Source organism: Dipteris shenzhenensis, chromosome 2 (assembly GCF_047967505.1).
Source record: "Dipteris shenzhenensis isolate YYH24624 ecotype China chromosome 2, Dip_SZ_1.0, whole genome shotgun sequence".
In the NCBI taxonomy this organism is placed as follows: Eukaryota; Viridiplantae; Streptophyta; class Polypodiopsida; order Gleicheniales; family Dipteridaceae; genus Dipteris; species Dipteris shenzhenensis.
In genome coordinates this window covers 64,256,900-64,271,029 of record NC_141597.1, presented here as the reverse complement: position 1 = coordinate 64,271,029, position 14,130 = coordinate 64,256,900, and positions in this window count along the sequence as shown.

The following is a 14,130-nucleotide window of genomic DNA, read 5'->3' as shown; positions in this document are numbered from 1 at the left end:
GAGGTGAGTTAAGGAACAAACGACCCACGTCGTCCTCGGGCTTGAGCCTATATCTATATCTATATCTATCTATCTATCTATATCTATATCTATATCTATCTCTCTCTCTCTCTATATATATATATATATATGCATCACTTACGTATGTACGTGTGTATGTATGTATGTAGATCTATATCTATGTATCTATACTTCTCTCTATATAGATATTTCTATTTGAATTTACGTTTTGAATCAATTTAAGTCTCAATCAATCTAGGTCGACATTCAATTTTCACGAAAATACCAATCAAGAATGCAACAAATATGGGGAGACAAATTCAAAATCAGTAGCAATCCTAATTGTAGAAATCGATTTCATGATAAATGCATCTTGCATTGGACATGGGAATATTTTGAGTGCAAAAAAACAAAAACAAAACCCTTCTCTTCCTTGGGTCTCATTTTGGAGCCACATCAAGAGGGGGAGGTAAAAGTGTAAGGTGCGATGAAGATTCTCGATCAAGTATCTGCCAAGCTATATTCATCGTTATTGAATTGTGGTCAATGAAGATGCTTCAATGAAACAAGAAGTAACGAGGCTTCAATGAATAGGCAAACTACAAGTTTTTGTATACCACATTGCTCACAATCTCCCATGAGGCATCTACAATCATGGAATGTTGAGACTTTGTGACACAAAGACATGATTCCCACAATTGTGTTAGCATGCTCATGTGCTACACATTTTCCTATTCCTATTAATGAAAAGCATACTCTACAAAGACAAGAACATGATGCTCCAAGTAAGCCAACTGCTGCCATGTGAATATGGTTAAGAGCATCCTCCAAGGATATCATTTTTATGTATGTAGCAACATGTGTTTCAATCCTTAAGCTTACATACAAAGAAAGGACTTAGCTTCTTGAAGGATCATTGTCTACTACAAACACTTTGGATTTGCAACTTCGAGCCTTATAAAGAAATCTATTTACATGAACAAATGAATATGAGAATATTAGAATATAAAACAGCTATATAGCACACAGAGCACAAGGTCAAAATAACTATATGGCACACATAGCGCATGATCTTCCTAACAATGTTGCCATATACATTTGTTATGGATTATTTTGTCGTATTGCAATGCACTACATTGTAATTCTATATTCATGACGTCTAAGATATACATTGTACTCTATGGACCCTTGACACCCTCTAAAAATACCCATGCATATTTTATTTTCCCCCATGCATACTTATAGCCCTTGGAATCCACAAATGACCCTTACACTTTTTTCTAAAGCATAAATTGAATGCAGATACAGAAAGACAATGAATTCTCATCATGTTTCTATTTTATATCACTTTAATATGACATCTCTACACAAATATTTAAGCATTTGAATCATAATTGGAATATATATCTAAGTTAACATGAAATCGCCTTAGGTTCGTAACTACACTTTAGTGGTAAGAGAGAACAATAATAAGGATAAGGTTTTGGGTTCGACTCCATATAGTGGACTAAAAGGAGCTATTTCTTATTGATGGCCATATGTATGTGCTATATAGCATACTATAAGTCCATAAATCAAATTGAATATTGTTTAGAAAACAATGTGCCATGTAGCACAATGTAGACGGTATAAATTAAAGTGTACACTATTTAGAACATGGTATGTGCTACATAGCACACTATAGGTTGTATATATAGCACATTGTAGGCTATTTAGAAAAATTTGTGCGCTATACAACATTATGTGTGCGCTATGAAAAGATAGATTGTGCTTAGCAAGCTAGATAAAGACAAAGACAAAGACAAAGAGAGGGCAACAAGGAAAGAACGTGCATCCACATAGTGCGTGGGACCTATTGCAGTAAATCATGCTAGATAGAGAGACAGAATGAGAAATTGATGTTTGTGGACTTCCTCACTTAGTGATAGCATGTAACTTTGAAATCTTGAAGTCCTTGAATGTGTTTTTGATCCTTAAAAAACTCACATAGACTATGTGCTATTGTGCATTTATACATGTCCACGAAATTACTATTTTGGACACTTTAGCATGCTTTCACTCCTTTATAACTCCAAAGTGTGTTTCTTGAATTTTATATAGGAAGAAGTAGTCATAGGTGAATCCAAAACCTAAACATTTTAACATTAAACCACTTAAATATGACGCTGTCATCTAACAAAAACCCTAACAATAACGAACCAAGTAGCTATGAAAGTCAGCAAATAAGAGGAGATATAAGGGCTACGACAACTTGAAATCTAGATTAATCTATTTGACAAGCAAAGACTAGTCCGCATGCTCCATTTGATGGATCCCACCATACAAACACTCAACCAATACACACAACTAAACCAAATATAGCTACCAATCCACAATATGAATGAGCTAGGCAGCGAAAACCAATTCCCAAGGTGTGATGGGCCATGTGTGTGTGTGTGTGCCACGCTTGCGTGAATGCGTGTTTGTGCCTTTCAAAATGAGCCCAAATGATAGAACTTTAAAGAAGCAAAATTCTACTGCTAATGGCACTCTTGTATCAAAAACTTAACTTGAGAAGGGATATGTTCAGCCAATATCTACACACATAACAAATGAAGAAGCGAGCTAGGGAATAGAAGAAACAACAAAATCAATGCTTTTAAAGGGTCCTAACCACACTTAAAAAAAACATCTAACCTAAATAACTTGAGCATACTAACTTGCCACTCTTCTACAACAACCAAAGCTAATAAGGAAACCTAGTATCACTCACCAAGAACTATGAGGGATTCATATACTACAAATATCTACAAACTATAAAAAACGGCAATACTACTACAACTTAAAAGAAGTCATGGAATTAAAAGCTAAGTCTAGGCTCACGGATGGCTTCCCACTTTCCAAATCTAATGAGCTGCATGACCACCAAGTGATCAACATCTCTATCTATAAAGTTGTAGCATTTCAAGAAGAGCACCAAGCTAAAATGGAGAGCTCATCAAACCAAGAATCTACATCAAGCTAAAAAGGAGAGCTCATCAATCCAAGAATCAAAATACTCTACATCTCCCAACTATGTGAAAGACGAATATAGAGCCTACAAAGACATCACACAACCTAGAGAATCAAGGAGTGAAAGGAAAATGACGTAGCACTTGGCTATTCATTGTCCAATGCTTGTAGAAGGATGGGGGACAAAGTGTTGATTCAGACTACCTTTAAAAGTGGGAGGCACTGCATTTAAGGTACATTTAACCTCTAGGATACAAAAGAGATATCATTCATGACCATCAAACTAATATAGACCCTCCACTTATGTGACCAATATTGTGATGCCACCTCCTTTCACATGGGAGGCTCTTTTTTCGTGGAAGAACTAGTGTAACTTACCCCTAAAGTACACACCTTCTATCCACCATCATCCCCTCACTCGAACTTTAAAGTGAATCTATAATTAATTCACAACATGTCTACCTCCTATTCATAGCCTCTATACTTATAATTCTCACCTACCAAAAATGATGTAGCACTCCCACCACGTTTCATCATTAGCTAGTGCTCTCACGACCTTTCCACTAAAACTTGTGGCTCTCTGTCTCTGTCTCTGTCTCTGTCTCTCTCTCTCTCTGTCTCTCTCTCTCCTTCTTCTGTTCTTGCTTCCGTTGAGAGCACTCTCAACTGGTATCAAAGCCCGGGTGATCTAGCTGAGTGTGCATGAATGCTTAGAAGCTCAGCAGCTCTATCGGAGGAAGGAGAAGCTCTGTGGGAAGCTTTGTGGGTGACTTTACTTGCATCCGAGTGTGCAGAGACTTGGAGGAACCTTTGGAAAAGTTACTTTGGTTTTGCGAAGTGGTTTTGAGAGCTTGTTAAGTGTTTTCAAAGAAAAAGTCATTTTTTGAGCTTTTCCCTGTTCCGTTCGATGACAGAGACTCCATATTGACTTGTAGAGGCAACTATTTCTTGCTTTTAGTGTTCACAGTTTCTGCGTTTTTTGCCCGGGTGTTGGAACTCAAGTTTGGAGCAACCATTTGCAGATCCGTCAGTTCCGGTGGACTCAAGAGGTCCTAAAACTTCCATGTTGCTCATCATTCGCACTCCAGTGGAGTTTACGAACAGCTCTATTTCCAAAAACGTTTTTCAGTCCGTGTGTTGGACCCAGTGATTGAGACCACGGTTTCCAAAACTGTCTGTCCCATTGCGTTTCGGACGCCCAAAAACCCCTACCTGTCAGTTCTTGCGCGATTCGGTGGAGGATTTTCAGAGTTATAGATCTCTGTGTATTCGATTTTGTCTCTCTATTATGCATTTTTCATTCTAAGGTCTTGAGACCTTAGATTTATGCCACATGGCAGTGGATAAGTGTTGACTCCCATTTCTCACTCATCAGTTGGGATTTTGGAGTTCTGGCAGAAGAGAGATATTTGTAGATTTTCTTGTTGAGTCCGATTATGCAATGGCACCCATGTTTTGAGGCATCTCACGTTCTATTTTCAGTAGCGGTCATTACCATGGGACTATGATTTCTTGAGCATACCTTATGCAGATCACTTTGGTTGCAGTTTGAGCAGTGTGCGCTCATTTGTGGTATGCATTGGGTTGTAGTGGATGATTTATAGGCCATTTGGATGCATTGCAGTCCTTATTGGATGCGCTGATAGGCCCAAATTGCCTTGTGGGATGCTATTTTTTATGGACGCTTTGCACATGGATGCTATTTTATGCTGAGGGACAGCTTTGACACATTGCAGGTGATGCATTGATAGTGCTATGCTCTCTTAGATGAGATATTATTGATGCATATGCCAGTGGATGGTGTTTATGCTTGAGTCATTTGGCACTTATTGGCATTTTCTTTTGGGCTAGATTTGCTCATATGGATAGTATATGCACATGAGTCAGATGCATCTTTTGATGCTTTGAGCTTTGAGTTTTGGTGATATTTCACTCTATTGTGGCATACACATTTGGGTGCACCTGGTATTTGGTGTGATTCTCTCTTGCAGGCACTAGCATTTGGGATTTTGTTTTATTTGCATCATGGCATCCTCTTCCATGTCTGAAAAGGAGTTTTTTAGCATTAAAAAGTTTGATGGGACAAACTTTTCTTTGTGGAAAGAAAAAATAAGATGTGCTTATTCAAAAGAAGCAGATTAAACCCTTGGCAGGGATTAAAGCTAAGCCTGTAAATATGTCTGAGGATGATTGGAATGAGTTGGATGCATTAGCAAAGTCTACTATTAGACTTCATCTTGCAAAGTCAGTTTATCTCACAGTAGTAAATGAGCAGAGCAGACTGTGGAAGATTTGTGGAAGAAACTGTGTGCCACTTATGAGAAGGAAACTGCCTCTAATAAAGTTTACCTCATGAAGAGCTTGTTTGAGCTACAGATGAAGGAAGGGGTCTGCATTGCTTCTCACTTGAATGAATTCAATATTCATTGCCATCCTCATGGGATACCTTCCGTACAGCTATCAGTAACTCTGCACCTGGTGGAGTACTGAAATTTGATGATGTTGTGGGTAGCTTGTTGGCTGAGGAGATTAGACGGAAGTCTATGGATGGCAACAAGCAAGATGCAGCCTTAAATGTGCAAAGGGGCAGATCACAGCTCAAGGGGAAGTCCCAAGAAAGAGGGAAGTCTCATAGCAAATCCAGGGCACGGAACATTGAGTGTTACCACTGTGGCAAGAAGGGCCATATGAAAAAGGATTGCTACAAGCTAAAAAGAGAGCAAAAGGATAAGAAAAAGAATGCAAATTGGGGTGCAAATCAAAAGGAAGAGAGTCTAAGGGAGGACAAAGGAAAAGTGAAGATCGAGGAGATCAATGCAGTCACACATGATAGTGACAATGACGTTCTCTTCATGTCTAGTTTATCTACAGAGTTGCTTACCACTTCAGATGATGCATATTCCCAGGATTGGATTTTGGATTCTAGTGTTTCATTCCATGTTACTCCCCATAGGGAATGGTTCTCCACTTATGACAGTGGAAAGACAAGTTGTGATTTTCCTCCCTCCATTCATCAATTACTTTCTGGACAAGGTTGAAATCCTTATGCCCCTCCATCACAGGTAATTGTCCATACCGATTTGTCTCAATCATGCTGCGCACATCTCTAGTCTCATCGAGTTGTAGTAAGTACGGCATCAACTCTCTCAGTAGAATATTATCATCCTTGTCTTGTACATCAAACGTTGAAGGAAATATGCAATTTGATGGAGGGCTAATGCAAGCCTTGTATGGGGAGTCATCAACAAGAATTGTCCTTCTAGCATCACATCCAAATGCCTTTGAGATTTTTGCTAAGGACTCTATGCTTTTGGCCAGGGGTGCCAAGTGTGGGAATTTGTATCCCTTACATGCATCAGGGGTATTTGATCATGTTGTTGCAATAACCGAGCAGCCAAGCACTTCTTTGTGGCATTGCAGGTTGGGGCACATGAGCCAGAATGGAATGAAACTCTTATGTTGTTTGGGTTATGTACCGCATTTGAGTTTCTCTGATTTTGAATTTTGTGAGCACTGTCTCTATGGGAAGCAGACTAAATCAGCCCATAAAAGAAGTGGAAAGAAAGAGTTTGAAAAGCTTGATTTGGTGCATTCAGATGTATGTGGTCCCATGCCTACACGGTCATTAGGCGGGGCTGAATACTATGTGACATTCATTGATGATGCAACTAGGAAAGTGTGGGCTTATGCTATAGCTCGGAAGAGTGATGTGTTCCAGGTATTTTAGAAATGGCTGGCCTTGGTTGAGAATCAGTCAGGTAGAATGCTTAAATGCCTACGGACTGACAATGGTGGGGAGTATCTCTCTCATGACTTTCAGCATTTCTGTGATACACATGGGATTAAGAGCGAGCTCACATCCCCTCGTACTCCAGAGCAAAATCCAGTTGTAGAAAAGATGAGCCGTACCATTCAAGAAAGGTTGCAATGCATGCTTTCCAATGCAAGTCTTTCTGGTGGTTTTTGGGCTGAGGCAATGAAGACTGCAGTGCATGTGATCAATAGATCACCTAGTAAGAGTTTGGATGGTGGTATTCCTGAAGAGGCATAGAGTGGCAAGAAGCCCTCTTACACTCATTTGCATATATTTGGATGTGAGGCATATGCACATATGCCAAAAGAGCTTCGAAAGAAGCTAGATCCTAAGTCTAGGAAATGCATCTTTCTGGGTTATGGTGAAAGTGGAGAGATGGGCTATCGTCTCTGGGATCCAGAAGCAAAGAAGATCATACGTAGCCGTGATGTGGTCTTCAATGAGAAGAAGATGCATAAGGCACCCATGAGGGATGTGGAAATGAGGAGAATCACTTTCCAGGATGTGAATCCACCTCCATATGTTGATAGACAGCCAGCTGTCCATGCACCAAATGTGCAAGAAATGGTTTCACCAAGTACTCCCACAGGTATACAATCAAGGGTAGATGATGGATCATCTATTGGTGGAAATGATGAGCCAAATGTGACTGATATGCAGGTGGGACAGCACACTGAAATGCCCTTGAGAAGATCTTCTAGAGTGTCTAGACCGCCTGATAAGTTTGTTCCAGGGCTAGACTATGTGATGCTTACTGATTGTGGGGAGCCTTCTTGCTACAAAGAGGCTATGATGCGCGAGGATCAACGCAAGTGGGAGTATGCCATGCAATCAGAGATGAGTTCACTTATGAAGAATAAGACTTGGGACTTGGTTTCGTTGCCACATGGAAAGAAAGCATTGCCATGTAAATGGGTCTACAAAATGAAGGTCACAGGTGATGATGTGCCTAGGTATAAGACCCGTTTGGTTGCTAAAGGGTTCAAGCAAGAGAAGGGTGTGGACTTTGATGAGATATTCTCTCCCGTTGTGAAGATGACCACACTTAGATGCATGCTTGGACTAGTGGCAGTAGAGGATATGGAGCTTATGCAGATGGATGTCAAGACAGCTTTCTTGCATGGGGATTTGCATGAGGAAATTTACATGGTGCAGCCAGAAGGCTTTGAAGAAAAGGGCAAAGAACATTTAGTTTGCAAGCTGAAGAAGAGTCTCTATGGTCTTAAGCAAGCGCCTAGAGAATGGTATCAGAAGTTTGATGCTTTCATTTGGTCCCAGGGTTTTAGAAGGAGTGAAATTGATCAGTGCCTCTACACTAAAAGGGCTAAGGATAATAGCCTGATAATCTTGGCACTATATGTGGATGATATGCTATTGGCTAGCAAGAATACTTATGAGCTAGATGCATTAAAGGCCAAGTTGCACATGAGGCCTTTGATATGAAGGATTTGGGATTTGCAGGTCATATTCTTGGTATGTGCATCACGCATGATCGGAGTAGGAAACTCCTTTGGCTTTCACAAAAAGAGTATGTTACAAAAGTATTATAGCGTTTCAATATGGGGGGGGGAAAGGCAATGAGTACTCCATTGCCTCCATATGCGAAACTGAGTCACACAGATAGTCCCAAATCAGATGAGGAGAGGGCCATGATGGCCAAGGTTCCTTATGCATCAGCAGTTGGGAATCTTATGTATGCTATGATAGCTACTAGACCAGACATTGCATTTGCAGTGGGAGTTGTTAGCAGGTATATGGCTAATCCAAGAAAGAGGCATTGGGAGGCAGTTAAGTGCATCATGAGGTACATGAAGGGTACCAAGGAGATGTGCATCTGCTTTGGTAGAGGAGACATGCATGTACTTGGGTACACAGACTCAGACTATGCAGGGCATGTGGATAGTAGGAGATCCACTTCTGGTTATGTGTTCACCTTTGCAGGTGGTGCAGTGTCGTAAATGTCTCGTGCACAAAAGTGTGTTGCTTTGTCTACCATAGAGGCTAAGTAAGTTGTAGCCACAAAGGGTTGCAAGGAGGCTATATGGCTTGATCAGCTAGTGGGAGATTTGGGGATTCATACAGGTGTACCGACATTGCATAGTGATTCCATGAGTGCTATTCAGCTAGCACGGAATCCGATCTTTCATGCAAAGACCAAACACATTGAGGTCAGGTACCATTTCATCAGGGAGGTACTTGAGGACAAGCGCATAGAGCTTGTCAAGGTTCATATAGATGATAACCCTACAGATATGCTGACGAAGAGTCTTCCTAGTCAGCGGTTTGAGTATTGTCGTGTATTGATGGGCATTGGATAGTATGCTCATTGGTTGCTCTCCCTTAAAGGCACATTGTCCTTTAAGTGGGAGGTTGTGGGGGTTAAAGGTCACTGTGCCTTTACCCCGGTTATGTACAATACTCATACACATATATAAATGAATGAAAAAGAAGATTAGGGTGGTTCTGCACCCACCAAAACTTGTGGCTCTCTGTCTCTCTCTCTCTCTCTCTCTCTCCTTCTTCCGTTCTTGCTTCCGTTGAGAGCACTCTCACATCACACCCATGATTGCACAACAAGGACATCTAGCTAAAAGACATTTAAGACTGAAGGGGAACTAACACAATTTGTTTAAAATTTTCTATAAATAATTATTTTTTATAAAACCAATGTCTTTCCATAAATATTTGTGGTAATTAACCGATTTAAGGCATTTACATAATTAAAGGAAAGTAAGGTAATTTCTTGTAAGAAAATTAAGGGAGAACCTGTTGTAAGGAAAATTGAATCGATTAGTTTGAATAAGGCAAGAATTAATAAAGGAAACTATAAGCCATAAGATGAAAAAATTAAACCAATATTTAAGGACTAAAAAATATGATTTAGGCATAATAAATTACGAAAAAGTTCTACTACATTGATCACTAGTGAACTAAGCATGTAAGCTCTTAAAATGCAAGCTAGTAATTTTTGAAACATTTAAAAAATGTGAAAAGAACAAGAGACAATCTAACAAGAGAAAATCTAATAAAAAATGTTTAATAGAACTAGAGACAATCTAATTAAAAAGTGTAGAGGTATATATTATACATATATACATATATATACATATGTATATATATGTATATATATATATATATACATATATATATATATGTATGTATACATATGTATATTTATATGTATCTATATATACATATATGTATGTATATATGTATGTATGTATATATATATATATATATATATATATACATACATATATGTATATATATATGTATGTATATATGTATGCATATATGTATGTATATATGTATGTGTATATGTATACATACATATATGTATGTATATATGTATATGTATATATGTATATGTATACATGTATATATATATGTATATATGTATATGTATACATATGTATGGATATATGTATATATAGGTATACATATGTATGTATATATATGTATATGTATATGTATATATATATATATATGGCAAACGAGAAAAGAAGTAAAGAAGTAAAGAAAGAAGAAGAGAAAATGAACTAACTTAAAGGGTGTAAGAAATAAATAAGTAAAAGCTATGTATCTATCTATATGAAATCAATTTTAGAATGAAATAAAGTGGAGCATTAGTAATTTAAAAGTAACATTAGAATGAAATAAAAGCTCTATAAAGAAGCTTCAAGCAAACTATAATTATATAGACCCATGAATAAATTTTGAGTAAGAGTGTGTGTGGGGGTATGAATAATAAGAATTCATAAAATAGTTAAATAAATCAAGGAGGTAGGGAGGGGGGAAACTAAATCAATTTAAATACATTATATATTCTAAAAGAAAGAGGAGTAAGGCTAAATAAATTAAAAACATTCTAAGCAATTTTTTTTAAAAGGTTAATTATATTAAAAGGAAGCTTTGAGGTGGGGGGTTCATTTTGTGTAATTCATAAGTGGGGAGTGAGGGTGGGGGTGTGGGGACCAATGTGTGTGTTTGTAAAGCATAGAAAATGTGTGTGTGTGTGTAAAAAAACCCAACCTACCTCAATCAAAAAACTTTAAAGACCACAAACTTTTGACATCCCACCTATCAGTCCCATGCACAGAAAGACAAACTTGTTCTTGCTTGCACAAAACCAACCTGAAGTTTTGAAAGCATAATCATAGAGCATACTTTACTCAATTGAATGAGGAAATTGTGACCCCTTTAAAAATTCACAATCACCCCATCAAATTAGAAGGCTATGAGAAACCCAAGATCTACATGACTCAAGCCAACTTAAATCCCAAAGGATTCATGGTAGAAATCTTAGTGATCCCTCAACCAACCACTCCTATTGCCTTAAGCTTAGAAGAATATATTAATGGTAGTGCCTATGCAAGGGCAGAAGGCATTGTCAATACTCTCACAAAATATGAGCTATCAAATACATACTTTAAAACCATAATGTAAGAGAATAAATGAGAAAGTGGACAAAGACGTCGAAGGAGAAAACTAATCATCCAATGAAAGGAGCGAAGAATATCACCCAAACCAAGGAAGACATACCACTCTTGGCGTACTCTTGGATAAAGAAATAGAAGGAGAAAATTAATTGCTCTAAGAAAGAAGCATAGAATATGCTCCAAACCAAGGAAGGCACACAATCACTCACCATTCCTCGAACTCAAAAAAATTCTAAGTGCTCACACATCCATTGAGCAGAGGGGAGATAAAGACACAAGAGGCCTAGAAAAATGGCCAAACCTACAAGGATATGGCATTCTCAAATCATCTTGCTTGATTGGTTGTGTGGAATCAAAAGAACCTTCTTTCGCATTCCTTTCATAACCAATCCACGTCACCTTGTATTGGGGCAACTCCTTGAAGAATTCTCAGCCAAAAGACCAATTGATGTTAAAAGGAGCCATCACTAACTGCGTATGAGTATTTAAACAATAAAAGGGATTAACAAAGTACGTGATTCTTAGTGCCAACTATGTTGAATAGAGGCGTAGGTAACACCACAATTTGCCAAGAGCGTCAACTTTGGTAGTGTGTATTCGGCCAAATCGTTCAATTGATTAGAGTGGTCAAAGCATTGAGCAAAACTATAGGTAGATCTCAAGCCCAGCCACACAACTCTATATGGCATTTGAACCAACTTCTCGTGGACCAACGTAAAGGTCGCCTCTCATGTCAAAATATGACTTTGTTGCTTCCATAACTTCATGCTTTTGTACGCTTACTGTTGAGTAGATGGCAAGAAATGCAAGCTTGGTGTGTGACAGCACATATAAATAGCCAACTTGGTTGGTTATTGGAATGCTGGTTTATAAGGCCCTCAAAACTCGCTAATTAAAACATGATGATTTTTTGCAATATGAGCCGACGTAATGGGGTCATTTGCAAATCAAGATGTAGTAGAAGGAAAAGTATTGCAAAGATCAAAATCATGAAAGTCTTCAAGATGGTATGGATGATCCCTACTACGAGGTAGGCAAGGTTATATGATGGAGTATGCAATTTCTGGAGATTAAGAGGAGACATGTGGCTTTCAATGACAAAGACAAGATACATTACCATATGAGATAGCTTCATTTGAAAGGTTCCAAAAGTGATGCCTTATCTAGAGTGGATGAATTCATGTACCACTGAGAAAGGAAAAGGTTCCACTAGTGTTTTTTATCAAGTATGGATGAGATCATGTCTATTGACAAACTTGCTGAAGAAGATGTGGACTTGTGACAACAATGCAAGTTGTGTCAATGAGCGATGCTCTCTCCAAGGTAAACGAGTTTGAAGCTTCTCAAAACTCTCTAAGAATATTGAATGCAACTCGCCCTAGTACAATTGAAAAACTTGGTGAACAAAGTTGTGGAGTTGCAACAACCATGCAAGGGGCATGAATATGAATGTCAACCATGCAATTGAGAAAAACTTGGTGAACAAAGTTGTGGAGTTGCAACATCCATGGCATGGTTGTTTGGTCTCAACAAACCATCCATGGCAATTGAGAGTGTGCTTGGTCCAAAGCAAACGGTACAAAAAGAAGTAGTAGCATCATCATGGACTTGTTTGGCATGCAAGACAAAAATATGCATTTTGGAAAAGCAAACTATTTTGCATCGAGACAAGTACATGTGCCTTATTTGGATTAGAATACAACAACATTGCCTCAATTTACTCCACTTCAAGGCAAACACTTTTTAAAGACGCATTTATGTGAAGTGTTAGTGCATGGATTTAAGTTTTTCACAGATATATGGATTCATTCCTTGCATCTACATGATTGCAATCAAGTTATAACATCTATTATGCAGGCAATTCATAGTGTGTGTACGAAGGAAGGTCAATTGCCACCATCAATTTTGAGGATACAATTAAATAATTGTTGGTGAGTGAACAAAATATCTTCATGTTTTCATTTTGCTCAATGCTAGTTGCTCATCGAATCTCTATTGAGATTGAAGCTAGATTTCTATATGTTGGACATACACATGAGGATATCGAATCAGGTTTTTGCACAGTCTCGAGAGAGCTAAAATGGAGGGATGTGGAGACAATAGATGACTTGATAATGAGATATGGGAGGCAAATTGGTGGCCATAAGGAAAGTATAGTATGCTCCAAGATCACAAGAATGTACGATTGGAGGAGCTTTGTTCAACCTTTCCTACAAAAGGATGGTGATGCTCTCAAAGGTCATAGCAATCCGCATTATTTTCACCTTTTTTTGAAGGATTAAAAACCAATAATGCAACGGTGATTATATTCTATTCACACAAAATGAAAACCTGAAGATCCTTATAGTCTATTAACTTCAATTTTGAGCAAGGAATTTCATACAAAATGGACTCTTATACAAGAACCTACCGATAAATCCCTGTATAAAAAATAGATGGCTTATAATTTGCAACTAGTTTGGCTTTGTATCTTTCAATGCTTCCATCTATATTGTACTTTACTTTGTAAACCCATTGGTTTGCAATGGCCTTCTTTCTTCGTGGAAGGTATTACCAAGTGTTGTTTTTGTACAAAGTGTCCATTTCTTCATTCAAAGCAGTTTGCCATTCTAGCTTGCCAACTCCATCCTCAATGTACACTAACTCTTCTGTAGCCATGATAGTGGTCAGAAGAGCATAACTGGTAGTTTGAATCTGAATTGCTCTGCCTTAGCCATATGTCAATCAAGTTGGTGATATGCTTTCCTTAGTTGACCGTCTGAGTTCCCAATGCGTGGCTTGTATCTAGTGAATGTCTCATAAGGTGTCATATCCTGAATCGGCTTGGTCAGAAGCCAATTAATTCTCAGGACTACTTTAACAATGGAGTGGCTGAATTGAGAAAGG